The sequence below is a fragment of the Schistocerca cancellata genome, chromosome 3 (assembly GCF_023864275.1).
Source record: "Schistocerca cancellata isolate TAMUIC-IGC-003103 chromosome 3, iqSchCanc2.1, whole genome shotgun sequence".
Lineage (NCBI taxonomy): Eukaryota > Metazoa > Arthropoda > Insecta > Orthoptera > Acrididae > Schistocerca > Schistocerca cancellata.
This window is the reverse complement of record NC_064628.1, coordinates 27,888,087-27,912,063: the sequence shown is the minus strand read 5'-3', so window position 1 is coordinate 27,912,063 and position 23,977 is coordinate 27,888,087.

The window sequence follows — 23,977 nt, the reverse complement described above, 5'->3', positions numbered from 1 at the left end:
ACTACTTTAACTAACTTGAACAAACTAATGCTAAGAACGACACAGACACCGATGCCCGAGGGAGGACTCGAAACTCCGGGTGGAGGGGAGGCGCAATCCGTGACATTGCGCTTCGAACCGCGTGGCCACTCCGCGCCGCTGATGAGCGTTGCAGCAACTAAAAGGCAGGAGGAATATGAGAGATCATCGACCTTAGCCTTCAACGACTCGACGGCCGCGGAAAAGAAGAAGATGCCGGAAGCTACAATTATTTGCTGTGTACACTATTTTTAACCGTGTAAAATTGTGGAAAAAGATGTTGTACGAAACGATGTATGTTCAGTACCGATTGTGCTTTGTATCGGTCAGTATCTGTATGAACGACAGAGGCTTCAATATACTAGATAATTGATTTTAAGTGTTACGTAGCAAAGGGCTCTGAGCACTATGGGACTTAACAGCTGTGGTCATCAGTCCCCTAGAACTTAGCACTACTTAAACCTAACCAATCTAAGGACATCACACACATCCATGCCCGAGGCAGGATTCGAACCTGCGACCGTAGCAGTCGCGCGACGTAGCAAAGAGTAAGTTGTCAGTAATAAAACGTATTCGTGAAGCTATTTTATGGCAACATACTACTGTAAGTACTTTGAGCGTCACATACCTAAACATTATTAATACTCTTAACATTAGTTACTGAGATAACATCAAAGACCCTCTGAACCCTTTCAACCTCCTTCTAGGTGCTTCACTGTTCTGTCAGGCAGTGAACATCGAGAACTCTGAGGCAGATACGTGTCTACTTCTCAGAGGCTACAGATGTCTGCGTGTTATATGTACATGATAACTCAAAAAATTTGCGAGAAAGTATCTGAAGCTCTTCATTCTTCTCGAAAAGTTTACCAATAGTTTACAATAGCTTCAATTAACTTTTTTCAAAAGTTTCCCCACCGACAGTAATAGTGCAGCTACTTCTCTCTGCAAATATCTTTAGAGACCAAGGCTAAAAAAATAGCAAACTCGTTCAAACGAGGGACAACTACCACCGTCATACCTCAGCCGAGCACCCTCAGAAGATCCTGGTACTGCGTAAAGCAGCTGAGCAGGTAGAAGGCTTCTACATAGTCACTCGTTGAACGGTCTGCTGTGGCAACAGTAGACAGTAAAAGGATAGCTGAAGTTTTAAATTTCGTGTTTAAGAAATCATTCCACACAGGAGGATCGTTTGGCTGGCACGCTGACTCCCGTATGCAGAACATAGAAATAGGAATCCCTGGCATTGAGAAGCAACTGAAAGAGTCGAAGACAAATAAGAAGCCAGGCCAATGAAATTCCAATTCGGTTTTACTGAAAGTATTCTTCAGCATTGGTCTCCTAGTTAGCATTCATCAGGAATCTCTTACCAAGTACAAAGTCTCATGCGAGTGTAAAAAAGCACAGGTGACACCGATATTTAAGAAAGTTAAAGGAAGGGATCCGCATAATTCTAAACCAGTACCGGTTTGCTACAGGATGCTTGATCATATTATAATTATGAATTTCCTTTAGACAGGAAATCTTCTGTCCATAAATAGTAACCGATTTAGAAACCACCGCTCGCGCCAAACTCAGCTTGTCCTCTCGCACGACTTCCTGCAAACCACGGTGGGGGTAACGGGATGATTCCCTAGACCTAGGCTTCTGGTAAGCTTTTGACGTACTGCCCCACTCCAGGATGTTAACATACCGGGTTAGGTTCCCAGATATGTTAGTGGCTCCAAGACTTCCTAAGTATCTGAAACCTCTTTTATTCCCAAGGCTCAGATGCACATTTTTAATACAAGACATGTTTCGATCTGTCTGGATCATCTTCAGAGCTATGTAGCTGCGCCAGCAACCAATCGTGTCTCTAGCAGACCATCACATTAGATAACTTCGTAACTAATAGAACCCATGGCGGTGTTCTGGACTTCGAGTGTTCATCAGAGACGACGGCTGCTGCAGCGAAGTGTTTTGAGACGGTCCTTGTCCTCTACACACATAAACGATCTAACTGAGGGAATGAGCAGTAGCCTGCGAGTGTTTGCAGTTGACTCTGTGGTCTGAGGGCAAATTTCGTCATTGAGTGACTTCAGGAGAACACAGGATGAGTTCCTCTGATTGTAATTGGTGTGACGGTTGGGAGCTTGTAGAAAAATTCTAATTAATGCAGATGAGAAGGAAAAACTACCCTCTAATGCTCGAATACAGTAATAGGGCTGTGCAGCTTGACACAATCACGTCGATTAAAAACCTAAGCATCAGCTTGCAAATCGATATGAAATGGAACGAGCACCTAACGTCGGTAGTATGGACGACAACTGGTAGACTCTGATTTATCAGGAGAATTGTAGGAAAGTGTAGTTCGTCTATAAAGGAGACCACGTATAGAAAGTTAGTGCGACCCTTCTTGAGTACTGATAGTGTTTGTGACCCTCAAAAGGGCAGTTTAAAGGAAGACATCGAAGCAACTCATTGGCATGCTGCTTCTACCTTTGTTACCAGTAGGATCAACAAATGAAAATCTGGAGAGAAGGCAATTCTCTTTTCGCAAAATACTGTGGAGAAAATTTGGAGAATCGGCATTTGCGGCTGACTGTAGGACGATTCTGCTGGCGCTAACGTACATATCACGTAATGTCGGACAATACAAAATAAGAGAAATTAGGGCTCGTACAGAGGCATGTAGACAGTCGTTTCTCCCCAGCTTCATTTGCGCTTAGAAATAAAACGGATTGACTGGTAATTTTATGAGGTGCTATCCACCATACGCCTTATGGTCACCTGCGGAATATATATATATATATATATATATATATATATATATATATATATATGCACTTGAATTTTCACTGCGATTCTTTCCTTATACCATCTTTTCAACAACAGTTTTCCGCAAAGATTCGTACCGTAATATGTGGGCAACCGTTGTAACTCTTCGACTCACTATATTCTTTATCAGAGCTGGGAAATCTAAAAGTTAACGTCGCTAATAGTTAATCCATTACTAAATAAAGTTAACTTCGTTCGTTCGCTGAACATTAAAGTGTTACTTTACAGGAGATTTCTCGGAAGTTAAAAGTATTCGTTAACCAGTAAAGGTCAACTTCGTCATGGGTGTATTAAAATGAGCAACTGAATCAAACGTATTACCGTTGCTGAAGTAAAAGTGTTTTTGTTGCGGAAGTTAGTAGGACATCGAAGATAAATAAAAAACGCCTTAATCATTTAGTTTGGTCATTATTTACAAATCAATGTTAAATCATAGAAGTATCAAAATATAGAAGAATCAGATAGTATGTGATATACATATCTTCTTTCTTTTCTTTACATGTGGCAAGGGCCTTATCGACCATACGCCTGCTCTATGAGCCTCTTCCACTTCTGCCTGTCCAATGCGCTGTTTGTCCAGTTGCTGTTGCTTTCATCCTAGTTGTGTCCTCCCGAATGTTATCCAGCCATTTGATTCGGGGTCTCCTTCTTCCTCTCGTTCCATCTATTGTTCTGCTGAATGCCATTCTAGGTAGTCTGTTCTCTGTCATTCTTGCTATATGGCCTACCCAATTCAACATTCTCCTCTTGAGCACTTCGACGATGTTACGGTGTTTGTACAGCCCTCTTAATTCTTCATTTCTTCTTATTCTCCATTCCATGTTATTTTCGTCGTATACAGGTCCAAAAATTTTCCTTAGTACTTTTCTTTCGAATATTAACAGTTTTTCTTCATCTTTCTTCCTAAATATTAATGTTTCACATCCATATAACATCACAGGTATAATGTTCGATTGATATAAGCGGATTTTGAAGTTACTGCTAAGTGATCTATTTCTTAGAATTTTGATGAAACTAAAAAGCGTCTTGTTTTCGCTGTTGATAAACGGGCATCTATTTCTATATCTGTTCTGTTGTTATTACTAAAAGGACTTCCTAGGTGCTTGAAGTGGTCAACAGTCTTGAAATAGAATCCATTTACAGTCAGAGGTGCATCTTTTCTGGTTTTCTTACTTATGGACAGGTATTCTGTCTTTTATTCATTAACATGTAATACTGTTTCCTCAGCAATTTTGTAGTAATTTTGCATCATTCTGATTAATTTTCTCTTGGAACTACTTATTAATGCTATATAATCTGCATAGGCAAGTCTCGTAATGATCAATTCCTGTAGCTGGATCCCTTGTGGACTGGTTTTAGAAAATTCTCTGTCGATCTTTTTCAGGACAAGGTTAAATAAAATAGGTGAAATGGCATCCCCTTGTCTCAGTCCAGTGTACACCTTACAATCTTCAGTTTCTCTTACCGGTGTCTTTATGCGACATAAAGTTTCATCTATATACATTTTAACTAATCTGATTAATTTTCATGGTATTTTAAATTCCTTCATTATACAACTCTGAACATGGCGGACGTTTGCAGCAACCGTATACACAAATTTGAAAAATATGTAAAAATCTGCCAATCGGTTGCATAGGTTTCCTATATACCCTGATCAGGTTTCGTTACCTCTAAGGGTGACTTCATCAGAAGGTAAGATAATTACCTGTGTTTAGCATCTTCTGTCTGATGTCTTTGTACTTTGAGACAGCCTTTGATACATGGGCGGGTAAGAAGCGTACAACTTTGAACATGGCTGACGTTTGCAGCAACCGTATACACAAATTTCAAAAGTACATAAAAATCTGCCAACCGGTTGCATGTAGAAAACCTATGCAACCGGTTGGCAGATTTTTACATATTTTTGAAATCCTTCATTATATTTAGGAGTGTCTGTCGGTGTCTGCTATCATAGGCCTTTTTAAAATCTACGAATAATATGTGGACATCTACATCGAATTCCCACGCCTTCTCAGTTACTTGTCTTAGCGTGAATAAGTGATCTAACGTGGATCTGTTCCTGCGGAAACCGCACTGGTAGTCCCCAATCAGTTCTTCTGTTATTGGTATCAGCCTGTTTAATAGGCAGCTCGATAAGGCTTTGTAGGTGACATCTAGTAAGGCAATTCCTCTGTAGTTATCACGAACTAAGGGATCATTCTTCTTAAATATGGGACACACAATTGCAGTTTTCCAATCTGCAGGAATGGTTTCTCTCTCCGTAATTGTTTCTATTAACGCCCGTATTTCTAATTCCAGTTGTGGGCCTCCATTCTTTAATAACTCGGCGTATATCTTGTCATCGCCACAAGCCCTGTTATTCTTTAATTTCTTTATTGCTTGCTGTATTTTATTTACTGATGTGGTAGTAACTGTATCAGCTGTATCAATTGCATCCAGTTGAGGGCCTCCATTCTTTATTAACTCGGCGTATATCTTGTCCTCGCCACAAGCCCTGTTATTCTTTAATTTCTTTATTGCTTGCTGTATTTTATTTACTGATGGGGTAGTAATTGTATCAGCTGTATCAATTTTACCAGGTTCTTCCAATTTAAAGTAACAGTGTGGGTCATTGCAGTTGAGAAGTTGTGAAAGTATGTCTTCCATCTGTTTTGTATGTCACATTTGTTGGTCAATATTTCCCCATACTGATCCTTTATGAACTGGTCCCTTTTATTGAATTTACCAAAGGATTTTTTTATATATTTTGATACATCTGCCTTGTCGTGTGATGTTGGAAATGATCCTCTGCTTCTCTGATCATATTGTTTTAGTATTGGTATAGTATAGTACAGTATGTGACATACATATACCCTATCATTCACATTAAAATGTTTAAATTTTCATCGAAAGCGAGGCTCGTTTTGGAGACAAAATGTCTTTTCCCACAGAAAAAGTTGTTAGACTGCAGCACTCGGTGATACAGGGGTATTATACTTGATGAATATATTTACGAAAACAGGTTCCCCAAGAATTACCGCATCGTTGAATCAGTCTTTTGGTTTCATGTCCAGCCACATTTTCACTGGTCTCTTGGCTTTACTTCTTACAGACGTGTTACCTCTAGGCTCCTCTTTAGATCGAGTAACAGACATTAAACAATTTTCCTCCTCGGCCACGTTCTTGTTGCTTCCTCCACCTCTGCTTCAAGTTTCTCTGTCCTTTGAACTTTCGGTGGCTTTATGTCTCAAAGCCGCTTCTACAGTTTTTTCAGTTCGTTCTCTTACTACTTCCAATTGAGTGTAGGACATATCAACCAGAACTTTGAATGAAACGCAATCCACTAACAAAAAGTAGTAGTTAATGCGAAATCAGTAAAAAACCAACAATAAATAGCCAACACATAGTTCTTCTCACATACACTCGATTGTCTGCATCAATCGCGCGCACCCTGGTGTAGCCAAACATATACATGACCTGAACTTGTTAGAACAAGATTCCCGCGGACGACGAGACGTCATTTTGTAGTTAATAGAAAATACATAATTAGCGATTAATGGACTCAACGAAAATTAACGGAAGTTAAATAGTGCTTTAACATTTTTAACGTTTAAAGTTAATCCGTTACTCGGAAAGTTAGCTTCATTAGTTAATGATTAACGGATTAACAGTCTTGTGCCCCTCTATTTTCTTTATTAATCATTTTTTTCTCATTGACACCTCGTATGAAGTCTTCATCTATTTCTTGCTGCTCTTCAAAAAAATGGTTCAAATGGCTCTGAGCACTATGGGAGTTAACTTCTGAGGTCATCAGTCCCCTAGAACTTAGAACTACTTAAACCTAACTAACCTAAGGACATCACACACATCCATGCCCAAGGCAGGATTCGAACCTGCGACCGTAGCGGTCCCGCGGTTCCAGACTGTAGCGCCTAGAACCCCTCGGTCATCCCGACCGGCGCTGATCTTCAACATTCTCCTGTAACACCACGTCTCAAAGATTTTTTAATCATTTTATTTTCGTCTTCCCCATTGTCGACGTGTCGGATCCATTCAGAAATGTGCACCAGATTTCATGAGTCTTCTCCTAGTCTCAAGGTGTATGTCTTCGGATAGTAGCACCTATACTGTTTATAGGAAAGCCTTTCGATTTGTGGAATCCTCATCTCTGTAGCTTTCCTGAATCTTCTTTCTTTCTGTACTCAGTTTTCAGGATAGCAGACAGCATCCATGTTTTCAATAACCTCTTCTACAACTTTAAGATTTAGGCATCCAGAAAGTTCACGTGTGTGCACCATTAAATCATTTATCTTCTTGTGAATGTAGTTCTTATGTATACCAACTTGCACTTCTTCCAGTTCATTAAGCACCGAAGTCAGTTCCTGCTCACTTTCTTCACTGCTATGTCATCAACGAAACATACCATGCTGATAGTGTGTCCGTGCAAAAAAATAAACAAATACAAATATAGAAATAAAGAAAACACAATAGAGTCTCTTACTTCTCTCATTGTTCTTTACTAGGCAAATTAAATATCAGTTAGCAATTCTGATTGCATGTATCCCGATTTTGGAGTCTTCCCTTTATCCGTCATTCCTGACTATTGTAGTCTGTTCATGTAAACGACTGCATTACGTTCCTGCCTACGTAATAGTTACCTTTCTGCGTTGAGAGTAATTTTTATTTCCACAAACATTTGAAACCCATGTATAATACCGATAATGAGAATCTCGCAGTGGTATCGCAAATACTGGAATTATGAGACGTCGTGCATGGGGCAGACTTTACAAACAGTCGAAGTAACTGAGGCAATATGTTCGTGCCTCACAATGAGAGTTCAAAAAGTCAAAGGTCTCTCAAAGGTGCGGCAGAATTTAACAAACTGCAAATGGTGCATGTTAGTATGATAAAACAGCCGCGACATGGAGGCTACCACCGCTGAGTATGGATGATTTTCCTCAGAATCCCTCAATATGGTGCGTCATAGGAAAATTTCCTGCCTTTGTACAACAATTTACCTTCCGGAAATCCAGCAGCGTGTAGTCAGTTTGCAGATCTGCTTGGTATTAGGCTACTGAATAGGCTGACAGACGCCATTGTTCGGAAACGGAAACCGATCAGACCTGCGCAGTTTTAATTGTAAAACATTGCATGCGCCCGAGGATTGTTCGGAATAAATATCTTACCTGAAAAATAATTAATCAATGGGCACTAATCATGTCCGATCGTTGGTGTTCGGACAATCCATCGCCAACAATGCCGACGTCATGCTGCAACATGTGGAAATCACAGTATAAATGATTAAGAGAAATGATAGTGGCCGACACTATTTTTGTGTTTTTTATTTTTATTTTTTTTACTTTTTTTTATTTTTTTTTTAATTTATATCTAAAAATTCCTCTATGGAGTAGAAGGAGTTGTCATTCAGAAATTCTTTTAATTTCTTCTTAAATACTTGTTGGTTATCTGTCAGACTTTTGATACTATTTGGTAAGTGACCAAAGACTTTAGTGCCAGTATAATTCACCCCTTTCTGTGCTAAAGTTAGATTTAATCTTGAATGATGCAACAAAACCTTGCAATTCCTGGCCCCGCATCACAGTGTCTCTTGCAGACCATAAGTTTCTTACAATCTAATAAGGAGAGACGGAACTTCAATCGCAGTTCTTGTGAAATTCGAATTTCGTCTTGTTAAAAGGGCGGACAAGATCGTAACAGACACAGTAAGAAAGAAATTCAGGGAAATACGGAGCAAGCAAAAGACCCTCGTAACATCGATTATCACAGCAACGCTACACAGCAGGGGGAAGCGGTGAAAGTCGAGAATCGCTGGCTGAGTCGATGGCTGGAGGGGGAGAGGGGAGAGATTGTTGTGAGGATTTGGGAATCGAGCCAGACGCCATTCGCTTGCGATGTTTACATCAGTGAGGTCTAAAGCATCTCATATAATTCGTTAACGGGAAGTTCCTTCGACCTGGCATGAGCTAGTACTGTTCATAATTACAAAAGAAAGTCCCTTGTCCGAAACCAAACAGTTGTAGACATACGAGCCACTTTATTTGTGTCGATAACCTTTAGTAGTCAGTGGTGCAGGATGTCTTTCTGTTGGGTTTCGCTGTTGATTGTTGTATTGGCCTCTACAGTTAGTCACCTGACTAGTATACTATTGCCACAAATACACTGTCCATTTACATAACAAGTTACATACAAACTCCGGTTTTTTACACTCTACTCTGACACTTGTAGTCTATCGGTAGCGTCTTTGAATAGTAATCAAAACATCATCGGTCCCGGATGCAATAATTGCAGCCGAACGCTTATGGCATAAGAGGTCCCCCTCAATCAGCCAACGGCCTTGTTAAAGAAGGTGGAGGAGCGAACTCCTTTCGGGTGGCCAACTGCCCCTAAAAGATCGAATATTCAGCAATGATCAACGGCATGGGGATGCAAAGGATAATTCCTCACAAAATCAAAGACCCATAATATGTATCAAATGGTTCAAATGGCTTTGAGCACTATGGGACTTAACTTCTGAGGTCATCAGTCCCCTATAACTTAGAACTACTTAAACCTAGCTAACCTAAGGACATCACACACATCCACGCCCGAGGCAGGATTCGAACCTGCGACCGTAGCGGTCGCTCTGTTCCAGACTGTAGAGCCTAGAACCGCTCGGCCACTCCAGCCGGCATAATGTGTATACATACGACTTGTGGCCTGTAATTGAAAAAGTGTCAAGATGATCTCTCCATTAGGAGAAGATTCCGGACTAGTCCCCCGTTCGCATCTCCGGAAGGAGCTGTCAAGATGAAGTGACTATGAGAAAAAGATTTACTAACAACAAAAGGATAGCGTTCTGCGAATCGGGGCGTAGAATGTCAGAAGTTTGAACGTGATAGGGAAGCTAGAAAACCTGGAATTTTAGGCTGTCTTGGAACACTTAATGTCAAATCAGGCAGTAGGGACAGATAACATTCACTCGGAATTTCTGAAATTTTTGATGGAAGTGGCAACGAAATTACTAGTCATGTTGGTGTGTAGGATGTATGAGACTGGCGATATACCATCAGACATTCGGGATAACATCACCCACACAATTGCCAAGATTGCAAGAGCTGACAAGTGCGAGAATTATCAAGCAGTCAAGTCACTGACGTGAATAATATACAACAGAATGGAAAAGAAAATTGAGTATTGGTTAGATGACGATCAGTTTGGCTTGAGGAAAGGTAAAGGGCACAAGAGAGGCATTTCTGGCGTTCCGGTTGATAATAGAAAGAAGACGGAAGAGAAACTTGGACTCATTCATAGGACTTGTCAACATGGAAAAATAGTTCGACGATGTCAAGTAGCGCAAAATGTTCGAAATTGTGAGAAAAATTGGGATAAGTTGCGGGGAGCAATAAGATGACAAGACCAAGAACGAACTGATCGGATTAAAAAAATATAAGATAGGGATTCAGTCTTTTGACCCTACTGTACAATCTATATATCGACGAAGTAATGAATATGAATATGATATGAGACTAAATCGAAGATAAAGGAAAGTAATGACAAGTACCAGGAATGAAAAAAGCGAGAAACGTAACATCAGAACTGGTGATACGAAATAGATGAAGTGAGGAATTCTGCTACCTTGGCGGACGGAGCAAGCAGGACATAAAAAGCAGATTAGCACTCACAAAAGGGTATTCTTGGCCAAGAGGAGTCTACTAGTTTGAAATACGGGCCTTAATTTGAGGGAGAAATTTCTGAGAATGTACGTTTGGAGTACAGCCCTATATGGTAATGAAACGTGGAGCGTGGGAGGAACCAGAGCAAAACAGAATCGAAGCATGTGAAATGTCGTGCAAAAGAAAGTTGAAAATTATGGACTGATAGGGTAAGGAATTTGGAGGTTCCCAATAGAAACGAATACATGGAAAACACTGACAAAAAGAAAGGACAGGGTGATAGTACATCTGTTGAGACATCAGGGAATAACTTCCATTGCACTAGAGGAAGCTGTAGACGGTAAAATCAGTAGAGGGAGACGGAGCTTGGAATAAAACCAGCTGATAAGTGAGGTTGTAATTGCTGCTCCAAGATGAAGAAGTTGGCACATAAGAAAATTTGTGGCAGGTAGCATCAAACTAGTCGAAGACTGATGACTGAGAAAAAAATTGCTGAAATGCTGACAATAACAAATTGTTATGAACTGCGAATTGGTACCAAATGCAATCGTAAATTTTAAGTGTATTTGGTAATGTAGGATCTAGAATATTTTCACAGTCACGAGTAGCTGTATCCTACCAACCATACCTGTACGTACCTATACGGTCCACAAAATGCATACATTGGTGTTTCATTTACTTTTACTGTTATACAGATCTTCAAATTTTATTAAATGCCTAGCACCTTCGCCATTTTGCACCACTTTGTTCACACTACTACACTCCTATTTTCTATTATTTTTACCAAACACGCCCTGCACTCCCGCATCCAGTGCCGAAGGTAGCTAGAAGTAAATTATTAGTTAACTGTTTCATCTTTTCAACATGTCTGCCTTATTGTGTACCATGAAATCACCTCGTAAAATTTGATTACATAAACATTTCACTATCGTTAATGGTTTTCTATAGGAGTTTTTGACGTGAAATTGATATGACAGATGTATGTTTGTGAAAATATTGTTAGATCCTCGGCACCATGAAACGCGGATAACAAACCGTATTCATTCATGAGCCCGTCACAAGAATTGTACCCAGGTAGTCCTGTGCCCCTGGAAGAACTGCCAAAGTTACGTCCCTCCACCCACTCCACCTCCCCCCCCCCAATCCCCTTTAACCAACCCCCATAACTACATTTTTGCAATTTTCCGACTCTCGGATACGAGCATACGATAGACATGTCCATATCGGCAGGACTGGCAGGCACAGAGAAAACAACTGTCCAATGAAATCTGACACAACTACTACTTGGTTTTAACAATGCTTAGCAAAGAAAGTTAAAGCTTTCGATCCTTAAGCGTATTTCAGAGTTTCATTGGCGCTGTAATAAGTAGTAATAGCTTATGTAAAAGTAAAGCAGATGACTGTTATACCGGAGCTAAGATAGCCCCTGAGAGCCCGCAACCCATATTACACCGCAGTGGACGAGGTTGTCTGTGTTCAAGGCGTACCATTAGCACCATTGTGGCCATTTACATGCAAGCTAATGTAAACAGACGTTCTGTGGACTACTTATTCGTCTCTGAATTATACTCTTACTAGTGTGTGTGTGTTTTACCACGAACCTTTGTGGCAAATCAGACGTGAACTGTTGTTTGCCTCATTTTGGAGACTTTTATTGGCATCGTTAGTGTTACCTTTTCGTTTGTTGTTCAGTCATCAACCTTGTGAACTTACCTGAATAAAAGTTGTGTTTGTGAAAAATTGCGAATTGTCAGTCACAACAATGACCAATGGCAGAACATGTGTTCGTTCTTACGCCAGTATGCGACTTACTGGTCGATGGGCAGGGTATAGCTGCAGAAGTAGCGAAAATATTGGAAGTTCCGGTCAAATAGTATATTTGTTGCAGCAGTTGTTCGCCGACCTTCGAGAAGAATGGTAGCGAAGAAGTATCAACTCCAATAGTTAGCTTTGTAGGCCGCAGATGTGAAAACCAGGCACACTTTGTCATATGTGGGAAGAAAGCAGAAAACGTCTGTTCGGCAGTAGTCGTTTCTTTATCATGCCACTTCGACGAAAAAAACACTGTTTAGCAGGAAGCCTATACACCCGCGGGCCGAGGCCAAGGTTTCTCATAGACAGGAAATAAGAACGGGTTGGGTGGGAGAATTCACATACCTCTCCCAGTTAGTTCTTAAACTGTCTATTATTTTGTATTTTTTTGCGCCATCTCTGTGCCTGTGCCCTTGGGGGAGAGGGTAGGTGTTGCCACACCTTCCATTACAGTCTGTGCACATGCTGATGCGCAGACTAGAGATGGGGCATCCGCTCTTGAACTGATTCATAGAGTTGAATCTTTGAAAGGAGTGAACAATCAGTGATTCAGAAAAAAAGAACGGTAGCTCCAAACGTTTCCCACGGCAGAGAGAGAGAGAGAGAGAGAGAGAGCATATCAGCAGTGCCTCTGCTGGTCACAGCACAGTGCACGCCACACAACACAGCCAGCGCCGGCCTCTGCCCTGCTTCTACCTTGGCTGCCTGCATTGTGCAGTGCCCCATTGGATTTTGTGTTTCACATATGCCGTGCCGTCTCTGTGCCTCGTCTGCTGCGTGCAGTGTCTGGCGCAGCTTAACTTCGCATTGCACTCTGTCGGCGATCGTTTCAGTCGCACGTCCTGCCCTCTGGGCAGTTGATGCAAGCAACAGGACAGAGAGCCACCTAGCGGATAACATAGGAACTACTTGCAAGAACCTGCTTGCAAGGGAACGGACGATTTGTCTCGGAGCGGGTGAGTTCACCGCTCCCCCCACCCTCAGAACTCGCCCGCTCAACGCTCACCCCACGGTTCTCGACTCTAGCCAGAGCATTGAGCAAAGCAACTCAGGTGTCACTCTGGTCTCTGCGGTCTCAGCTCACGCAGTAATACAGCTCGCGGCTCGACCTGCTCGACTCAGCGCTTCTGCATCGGAGTTCATCTCTACTGGATATTGTTCTTCGTAGTAATACCGCTATGTATATTACATTATTATGTTATGTATACATCAATTGTTTTTACTTTATTTTTATTTGTTTAAACTGATCATATTAGGTTCCTGACGACTCCTCTTACTATAGGATTTTTATTATGGACACTCGAATTTACGCTTTAATTACAAGCAAACGGATAAACGTATCGCAAAATGTGATACACCAATATTTTCCTTGTTTTATTCTGCGTAAGGCTATATGCAGCACTTTCGTTTTACAGTCAAATTTATATTTTTTTTCTTATTCTGGTACGGATTTTGCGATTTTAGGCGTCTTCGGAAGGAAACGTTCACTTTAAAAATATATGGCTTGCGATGTATTTGTATGAGGTTAATGAAATTTTAATACATTATAGCCAAATATATTGTTAATGTAAATCTCAAGTTACAACATTTTCCGATCACCCAAAAAACCACGATAGTGCAAAATAAATCAATAATCAAAAACTTTGTCATGTCGTGGAAATTTCAATAAACAATACAAAATTCTTACTCATTATCTGTGTTACTTCAAAATAGGATCAAATAAGATCAAAATACAGGTATAGTACTGGAATAAACCAAGTTTAAAGGGCAATGTGCCTTCCATTTATTTTCTATTGTAAATAAGTGGTGAGTCATGAAAAAGAGCTAATTCATTTCAGGGAGTGAACAGTTCTGATCCGATCTCTGAAAAGAACAGTTTTGCCCATCTCTAGCGCAGACAACTCAACGTCTGCTTGCCTCTCAGCCGACTGTCTTTGAGCAGCCCCGAGTAATCTCTCAGCTTCTGCTCTCTCAGCTTCCAGCAAGGGATGAGAGACAGAGGGAGACGCTGGCCTGTCTGGCCACAGCAACCTCACATACATCCGGGCAGAGGCGTCTTGCTGGTGGCCGCGCTGCCCCCAGTGCTGTTTCTGCACAGTATCTGTTTGCAGGGCGGGCGCTGCCACCAGCCGCAGGAGGCACGTCCCATTTAACGCGGTTCCACGTCGGAGAACAGCGGGACCGCCTGACGTGCTGTTAACGCAGGCGGAACAGCACTGCCGCACGTCTGTACGCCGCTCGAAGGCGGCGTTTCTCGGAGGCGCGAAGGGCACCTCTGCCTAAGGCAGGTAGGAGTCTGAGGTAACTCCACTCTCCCAGCATCAGCGGCACGGTTGCCAACTGCTGAAAAATTCAGCAGACACCGCCACCGAAGCACGCACTTCACCAACAGCGTAAAACACAACCCTGCAGAACTCCTCTGCTGTTCTTTTTTTCCCTGTCTGTGAAAGCAGAGAAGGACTCTTACCTGTCAAGTGAAACGTACGTTACACAAGTTCCTAAGGGCTCTGGCGGATGTTGTTGCACTTGTACTACACTGGCGAATGTTTTCTGCCTGTCTCTGAAAAATACATGCGCAGCGTCGAATGCGAAGCTCAAAATGTTGAGTTGCAAGAGTTTCTACAGGCAGTACACCGCGTAATACTTGCCTTTCAGCAGCCGTATCGCAGCTGAAGAATGACCGACGAGAATATTTTCAGGATAGTAAAATTGCAACGCTGAAGTTCGAGGATGTTGAGACAATGAACGCTGCAGACTGCAAAACTCTTATTCGAAATTTTTGTACTGTGTTAAATTTTCCCCCTAGTTCTTTCTTTGAAATATGCAGTCGTTGGCTACATCTTCCACAAATTTGTGTCCTTTTAATTTTGTTACCCTGTGATTTCTGGTAAATTGTTTGAGTAGAGCGAAAACAAATCTCGGTGCCAAACAAGCAATGGACTTTTGTCCGATTGTTCATTCCATAGGAAGAGTTGAAAATGGACAAACGAGGAAGCACATTAATCAACGTGACGTCTAGTTCTGCAAAAAATATTTGATTACTTGAAAGTGATCAAGGAATTTAAAAAAAACTTAACTATTGCTTTTAAAGAAAAATTTTGGCCTAATTTTCATAGACAAACAAAGTGTGAGAAATGGACAAATGCGGTTAAACTTGAATATAACATTGCAAAATATATTTTAATTGTGAGAAAGTAATAAGCGTAATTAGGAAAAACTTCACTATAGATCAGAGGGAAAATCGAGCATCAACAAGTTCGTGCCCTCAAGGCCTAGCTATTTTTCCCAAAAAGTTACATTGTTGTAGAAATTATGGAGTTTTCTCTTTCATGTTGGAAAACTAAAATAAATATCTTATTACAACATAAATTAGAACTTCACTGCTTTATCTCAATTTACATACTTTTAACATAATAGAATACCCAGCGACATTTAAATGTATTACTTCACGCTTTTTGTGTATAAAATGTTTTAGAGAAGTGGTCAGATGTTTTGTGAAATGATTTGTCTAAAAGTAAGACACAAAATAGGTTAGAGAAGCATTTGAGCACCTCGTTTGCTGTATATGATTTCTAGTATCATTCAAATGTGCATCAGATTTATCTCTAATTTTTTTTTTTTTTTTTTTTGGATGGGTAACATCTAGAGCGAACAATATTTTTTCTTTCCACCCTGAATAAAAAAAACAAGGGAAATTTCTGTTTTGCTCAATGCTCAACCCAAACAAAAACAAATTTATTTATAAGCACGTAAGGTGGCTTACGCACCTTACAAGAACTCATTCACATACTTTGCAGTGATCTACAAACACAATTATGTATCATGTGATAGGTTGTACATCGTATATATGAATATACGAGGTGCATTCAAGTTCTAAGGCCTCCGATTTTTTTCCTAATTAACTACTCACCCGAAATCGATGAAACTGGCGTTACTTCTCGACGTAATCGCCCTGCAGATGTACACATTTTTCACAACGCTGACGCCATGATTCCATGGCAGCGGCGAAGGCTTCTTTAGGAGTCTATTTTGACCACTGGAGAATCGCAGAGGCAATAGCAGCACGGCTGGTGAATGTGCGGCCACGGAGAGTGTCTTTCATTGTTGGAAAAAGCCAAAAGTCACTAGGAGCCAGGTCAGGTGAGTAGGGAGCATGAGGAATCACTTCAAAGTTGTTATCACGAAGAAACTGTTGCGTAACGTTAGCACGATGTGCGGGAGCGTTGTCTTGGTGAAACAGCACACACGCAGCCCTTCCCGGACGTTTTTGTTGCAGTGCAGAAAGGAATTTGTTCTTCAAAACATTTTCGTAGGATGCACCTGTTACCGTAGTGCCCTTTGGAACGCAGTGGGTAAGAATTACGCCCTCTCTGTCCCAGAACGTGGACAACATCATTTTTTCAGCACTGGTGGTTACCCGAAATTTTTTTGGTGGCGGTGAATCTGTGTGCTTCCATTGAGCTGACTGGTGCTTTGTTTCTGGATTGAAAAATGGCATCCGCGTCTCATCCATTGTCACAACCGACGAAAATAAAGTCCCAACGTGCTGTCGTTGCGCGTCAACATTGCTCGGCAACGTGCCTCACGGGCAGCCGTGTGGTCGTTCGTCAGGATTCGTGCCACCCACCTGGATGACACTTTTCGCATTTCCAGGTCGTCATACAGGACTGTGTGCACAGAACCCCCAGAAATGCCAACTGTGGAGGCGATCTGTTCAACAGTCATTCGGCGATCCCCCAAAACAATTCTCTCCACTTGCTCGATCGTGTCGTCAGACCGGCTTGTGCGAGCCCGAGGTTGTTTCGGTTTGTTGTCACACGATGTTCTGCCTCCATTAAACTGTCGCACCCACGAACGCACTTTCGACACATCCATAACTCCATCACCACATGTCTCCTTCAACTCTCGATGAATTTCAATTGGTTTCACACCACGCAAATTCAGAAAACGAATGATTGCACGCTGTTCAAGTAAGGAAAACGTCGCCGTTTTAAGTATTTAAAAAAGTTCTCATTCTCGCCGCTGGCGGTAAAATTACATCTGCCGTACGGTGCTGCCATCTCTGGGACGTATTGACAATGAACGTGGCCTCATTTGAAAACAATGCGCATGTTTCTATCTCTTTCCAGTCCGGAGAAAAAAAATCGGAGGCCTTAGAACTTGAATGCACCTCGTATAGAGCATACTGGCATTGTCACATAAGCCTTGTAAACAATTGTTAATGCTTATTGGATGAAAGGTGGCGAAGTGTGTTTATTATCATACTAGTACGGGTTGGAACGACAGTGGAAATGAAACGGCAGGAGGAGCTCAAGCTCTGGGTGGAAGGCCCACACAGGTGTGTTGGTCCTGCTTAAACAAAGCAAGCAGCAAGACGGACGTTGGGACAACTGAACGCTGGGGCACTGTAGAGTCGAGACCGAGCGCTATTGTAGCAGGGCCGGAAGGATAACCGGGTAATTGTCTTCGAGTATAATGACTTTTCTGGAGACTAGAAATCTACTCTGTACGAATCAGCATGGGTTTCGAAAAAGACGGTCATGTGAAACTCAGCTCGCGCTATTCGTCCACGAGACTCAGAGGACCATAGACACGGGTTCACAGGTAGATGCCGTGTTTCTTGACTTCCGCAAGGCGTTCGATGCGGTTCCCCACAGTCGTTTAATGAACAAAGTAAGAGCATATGGACTATCAGACCAATTGTGTGATTGGATCGAGGAGTTCCTAGATAACAGGACGCAGCATGTCATTCTCAACGGAGAGAAATCTTCCGAAGTAAGAGTGATTTCAGGTGTACCGCAGGGGAGTGTCATAGGACCGTTGCTATTCACAATATACATAAATGTCCTGGTGGATGACATCGGAAGTTCACTGAGGCTTTTTGCAGATGATGCTGTGGTGTATCGAGCGGTTGTAACAATGGAAAATTGTACTGAAATGCAGGAGGATCTGCAGCGAATTGACGCATGGTGCAGGGAATGGCAATTGAATTTCAATGTAGACAAGTGTCATGTGCTGCGAATACACAGAAAGATAGATCCTTTATCATTTAGCTACAAAATAGCAGGTCAGCAACTGGAAGCAGTTAATACCATAAATTATCTGGGAGTACGCATTAGCAGTGATTTAAAATGGAATAAGCATATAATGTTGATCGTCGGTAAAGCAGATGCCAGACTGAGATACATCGGAAGAATCCTAAGGAAAGGCAATCCGAAAACAAAGGAAGTAGGTTACAGTTCGCTTGTTCGCCCACTGCTTGAATACTGCTCAACAGTGTGGGATCCGTACCAGATAGGGTTGATAGAAGGTATAGAGAGGATCCAACGGAGAGCAGCGCGCTTCGTTACAGGATCATTTAGTAATCGCGAAAGCGTTACGGAGATGATAGATAAACTCCAGTGGAAGACCCTGCAGGAGAGACGCTCAGTAGCTCGGTACGGGCTTTTGTCAAAGTTTCGAGAACATACCTTCACCGAAGAGTCAAGCAGTATATTGCTCCCTCCTACGTATATCTCCCGAAGAGACCGTGAGGATAAAATCAGAGAGATTAGAGCCCACACAGAGGCATACCGACAATCCTTCTTTCCACGAACAATACGAGACTGGAATAGAAGGGAGAACCGATAGAGGTACTCAAGGTACCCTCCGCCACACACTGTCAGGTGGCTTGCGGAGTATGGATGTAGATGTAGATGTAGATGTAATATTTCCTAACTTTGCAAACCTTGGACGCAAGTGAGAGGAACGGAGAAGCGGCACATCGGGAACCACGCAGGCTGGGTTATTTCCAAGGATTTTTACTCAGCAGCATACCATTCTACAAGTATATGTTTTCCCTGCAAACTTACCGCGTTGGACGACAAAAGACTAAAATTTGGTTGGTTGGCGATCAGAAGAATCTGTAGAGAGAGAGAGAATATTCTGTGATTTCGAGAATATGATTCGTTTTCGGAATTACGATGGTGGGGAGCCGAAGCTTGCTGGGAAGACAGCAATGGAGAGACGAGGTCTTCCATTGTGAGTGCCCGGGTGTGACGGTCGCTCGATATCAACTTCGTTGGTACAGACGGCCTTGCTCTCTTTGCTCTCAGGGAGTTTATAGTTAGAACAGTTAGGCACTGTACTGTCGCGAACCTACACGATTCTGAACTTCACTTCTGGGTTGGAAGTCGTCGTTGAGTACACAGCTTTCAGTAATTGAGAGCACTTACTCTCATCTTACTTACGTTTAGACGTTATCTGAACTCCGTCCTTGTGGCTGGGAGTTCGCGTTTCTCGTCTGGAGAACACAGAGAGAAGATGACGGCATTACAATATATTAGCCAGAGGACCGCCTTCGGCCGTCCTAGTATTTGAAAGAGTTTATTTGTGGCTGGAGTTCTTCCATCATTGCAGATGAGTACGAGAACCATCACTTAGAAGCACCGGACGCAGTACATACGGTGATACCGCAAATTGCTTCAACTTATTAGGCCTATAAAAGCTAAAAAGCTGTGATCACATTAGTTTATTTTCACTGAGGTTCCACACCACCGTAGATCATCTTTGAAAGTCGTGTCTTCAAGTGTTTGGCACATTGATGATGTCAGTCATTTCGCGTTATTGATATTGATCACGCAGTCATAATATGGGGCAAAGTTGGGCAATTTGATTAGTATTTTTACTTATAAAATGTAATATAAAGACTTTTTTAATCTACAATAAATATATAAGCAGGAACAACGTTTCTGTAGATTAAAACTGAAGAAGCTGCAAAAAGGTGGGAATTTAAGGAGATGGGACCTGGATAAACTGAAAGAACCAGAGGTTGTACAGAGTTTCAGGGAGAGCATAAGGGAACAATTGACAGGAATGGGGGAAAGAAATACAGTAGAAGAAGAATGGGTAGCTTTGAGGGATGAAGTAGTGAAGGCAGCAGAGGATCTAGTAGGTAAAAAGACGAGAGCTAGTAGAAACCTTTAGGTAACAGAAGAAATATTGAATTTAATTAATGAAAGGAGAAATAAAAATGCAGCAAATGAAGCAGGCAAAAAGGAATACAAACGTCTCAAAAATGAGATCGACAGGAAGTGCAAAATGGCTAAGCAGGGGTGGCTAGAGGACAAATGTAAGGATATAGAGGCTTATCTCACTAGGGGTAAGATAGATACTGCCTACAGGAAAATTAAAGAGACCTTTGGGAAAGGAAGAACCACTTGTATGAATATCAAGAACTAAGATGGAAACCCAGTTCTAAGCAAAGAAGGGAAAGCAGAAAGGTGGAAGGAGTATATAGAGGGTCCATACAAGGGCGATGTACTTGAGGACAATAGTATGGAAATGGAAGAGGATGTAGATGAAGATGAAATGGGAGATACGATACTGCGTGAAGAGTTTGACAGAGCACTGAAAGACCTGAGTCGAAACAAGGCCCCCGGAGTAGACAACATTCCATTGGAACTACTGACGGCCTTGGGAGAGCCAGTACTGACTAAACTGTACCATTTGGTGAGCTAGATGTATGAAACAGGCGAAATACCCGCAGACTTCAAGAAGAATATAATAATTCCAGTCCCAAAGAAAGCAGGTGTTGACAGATGTGAAAATTACCGAACAATGAGTATAATAAGCCACAGCTGCAAAATACTAACACGAATTCTTTACAGACGAATGGAAAAACTAGTAGAAGCCAACCTCGGGGAAGATCAGTTTGGATTCCGTAGAAATACTGGAACACGTGAGGCAATACTGACCTTACGACTTACCTTAGAAGAGGATTAAGGAAAGGCAAACGTACGTTTCTAGCATTTGTAGACTTAGAGAAAGCTTTTGACAATGTTGATTGGAATACTCTCTTTCAAAGTCTAAAGGTGGCAGGGGTAAAATACAGGGAGCGAAAGGCTATTTACAATTTGTACAGAAACCAGATGGCAGTTATAAGAGACGAGGGGCATGAAAGGGAAGCAGTGGTTGGGAAGGGAGTGAGACAGGGTTGTAGACTATCCCCGATGTTATTCAATCTGTATACTGAGCAAGCAGTAAAGGAAACGAAAGAAAAATTCGGAGTAGGTATTAAAATCCATGGACAAGAAATAAAAACTTTGAGGTTTGCCGATGACATTGTAATTCTGTCAGAGACAGCAAAGGACTTGGAAGAGCAGTTGAATGGAATGGACAGTGTCTTGAAAGGAGGATATAAGATGAGCAACAACAAAAGCAAAACGAGGATAATGGAATGTAGTCTAATTAAGTCGGGTGATGCTGAGGGAATTAGATTAGGAAATGAGACACTTAAAGTAGTAAAGGAGTTTTGCTATTTGGGAAGCAAAATAACTGATGATGGTCGAAGTAGAGAGGATATAAAATGTAGACTGGCAATGGCAAGGAAAGCGTTTCTGAAGAAGAAAAATTTGTTAACATTGAGTATAGATTTAAGTGTCAGGAAGTCGTTTCTGAAAGTATTTGTATGGAATGTAGCCATGTAAGGAAGTGAAACATGGACGATAAATAGTTTGGACAAGAAGAGAATAGAAGCTTTCGAAATGTGGTGCTACAGAAGAATGCTGAAGATTAGATGGGTAGATCACATAACTGATGAGGAGGTATTGAATAGAATTGGGGAGAAGAGGAGCTTGTGGCACAACTTGACAAGAAGAAGGGATCGGTTGGTTGGACATGTTCTGAGACATCGAGGGATCACCAATTTCATATTGGAGGGCAGCGTGGGGGTTAAAAATCGTAGAGGGAGAGCAAGAGATGAATACACTAAGCAGATTCAGAAGGATGTAGGCTGCAGTAGATACTGGGAGATGAAGCAGCTTGCACAGGATAGAGTAGCATGGAGAGCTGCATCAAACCAGTCTCAGGACTGAAGACCACAACAACAACAATCATTCATTTATGTTTACATTGTAATTTATATGTTAAAGTCCATTAAGAGATCCTAAGATCTGCTTCAGGGGGTAGTCAGTAAGGGCCAAATCTTCTTTTAGCTTTTGTTACTTTACGTTGCGCACATTCATTTTTACACCCGCGTGCAGTAGCATCTTGGAAGCAAACACGGACATAAGGAGTGTGCTCCAACTCATGGTAAATATTAAATTTCTTGCCATAGTCTACGTTTGCCTCTACACTTATAATCTACAAAACACTGTGAAATGCATGGCAGAGCGTACTTCCCATTCCACCGCATGTTAGGATTCCTTCCCGTTCCAATTTGTGTATCGAACATGGGATAAAGGAGTGCTTACATACCCCTATGTGCATTCCAGCTAGTCCTATGTTATTTTCGCGGTCTCTACGACACCAACACGTAACAGGCAATAGTACACACCTGGCTCCCTCGGTACTGATTTTTGAAACTTTGAGTCCTCGGAATTTCCGTCATTTCCTGGAAATTCATAATTCAGAAAAGTTCCTATTTAACACAAAAAGACTCTAAGGAGGTCTGTGTCCACATCGGCTTTAAATGCTCTTGTCTTGATCGCCAAAATATGTTTACTTAACATGTATGTCATCGTGCATTTCAAGAGACCCCCATCATTAGATCTTTGAAAGCCGATAAAGGGGATCTTGTCGCTTCCTACTATTATTTATTTATTTATTTGTTATTTTCTTTTAATCTCTTATCCAGATACAAGAAAATACCAACCGTAGCACATCAGTTGGTACAATAGCATTTAATTTTAAATGCGTTAGAATACCTGAGGATGATGGGGTTTAAGGGGGGAGAGCAAATCGACATAAAATATCTACATAAAAAAGAAAATAATTTTAAAAAGAAAACATGTCTACTCAATTCGGCCAACTGGTGATATACACTACTGGCCATTAAAATTGCTACACCACGAAGAAGACGTGCTACAGACGCGAAATTTTACCGACAGTAAGAAGAGGCTGTGATATCCAAAAGATTTGCTTTTCAGAGCATTCACACAACGTTGGCGCCGGTGACATGAGGAAAGTTACCAACCGATTTCTCATACACAAACAGCAGTTGACCGGCGTTGCCTGGTGAAACGTTGTTGTGATGCCTCGTGTAAGGAGGATAAATGCGTACCATCACGTCGCCGACTTTGATAAAGGTCGGATTGTAGCCTAACGCGATTGCGGTTTATCGTATCGCGACATTGCTGCTCGCGTTGCTCGAGATCCAATGACTGTTAGCAGAATATGGAATCGGTGGGTTCAGGAGGGTAATACGGAACGCCCTGCTGGATCCCAACGGCCTCGTATCACTAGCAGTCGATATGACAGGCATCTTATACGCATGACTGCAACGGATCGTGCACCCACGTCTCGATCCCTGAGTCAACAGATGGGGACGTTTGCAAGACAACGACCATCTGCACGAACAGTTCAACGACGTTTGCAGCAGCATGGACTACCAATTCGGAGACCATAGGTGCGGTTAGCCTTGACGCTGCATCACAGACAGGAGCGCCTACGATGGTGTACTCAACGACGAACCTGGGTGCACGAATGGCTAAACGTCATTTTTTCGGATGAATCCAGGGTCTGTTTACAGCATCATGATGGTCGCATCTGTGTTTGGCGACATCACGGTGAACCCACATTGGAAGCGCGTATTCGTCATTGCCATACTGGTGTATCACCCGGCGTGATGGTATGCGGTGCCATTGGTTACACGTCTCGGTCACCTCTTGTTCGCATTGACGGCACTTTGAACAGTGGACGTT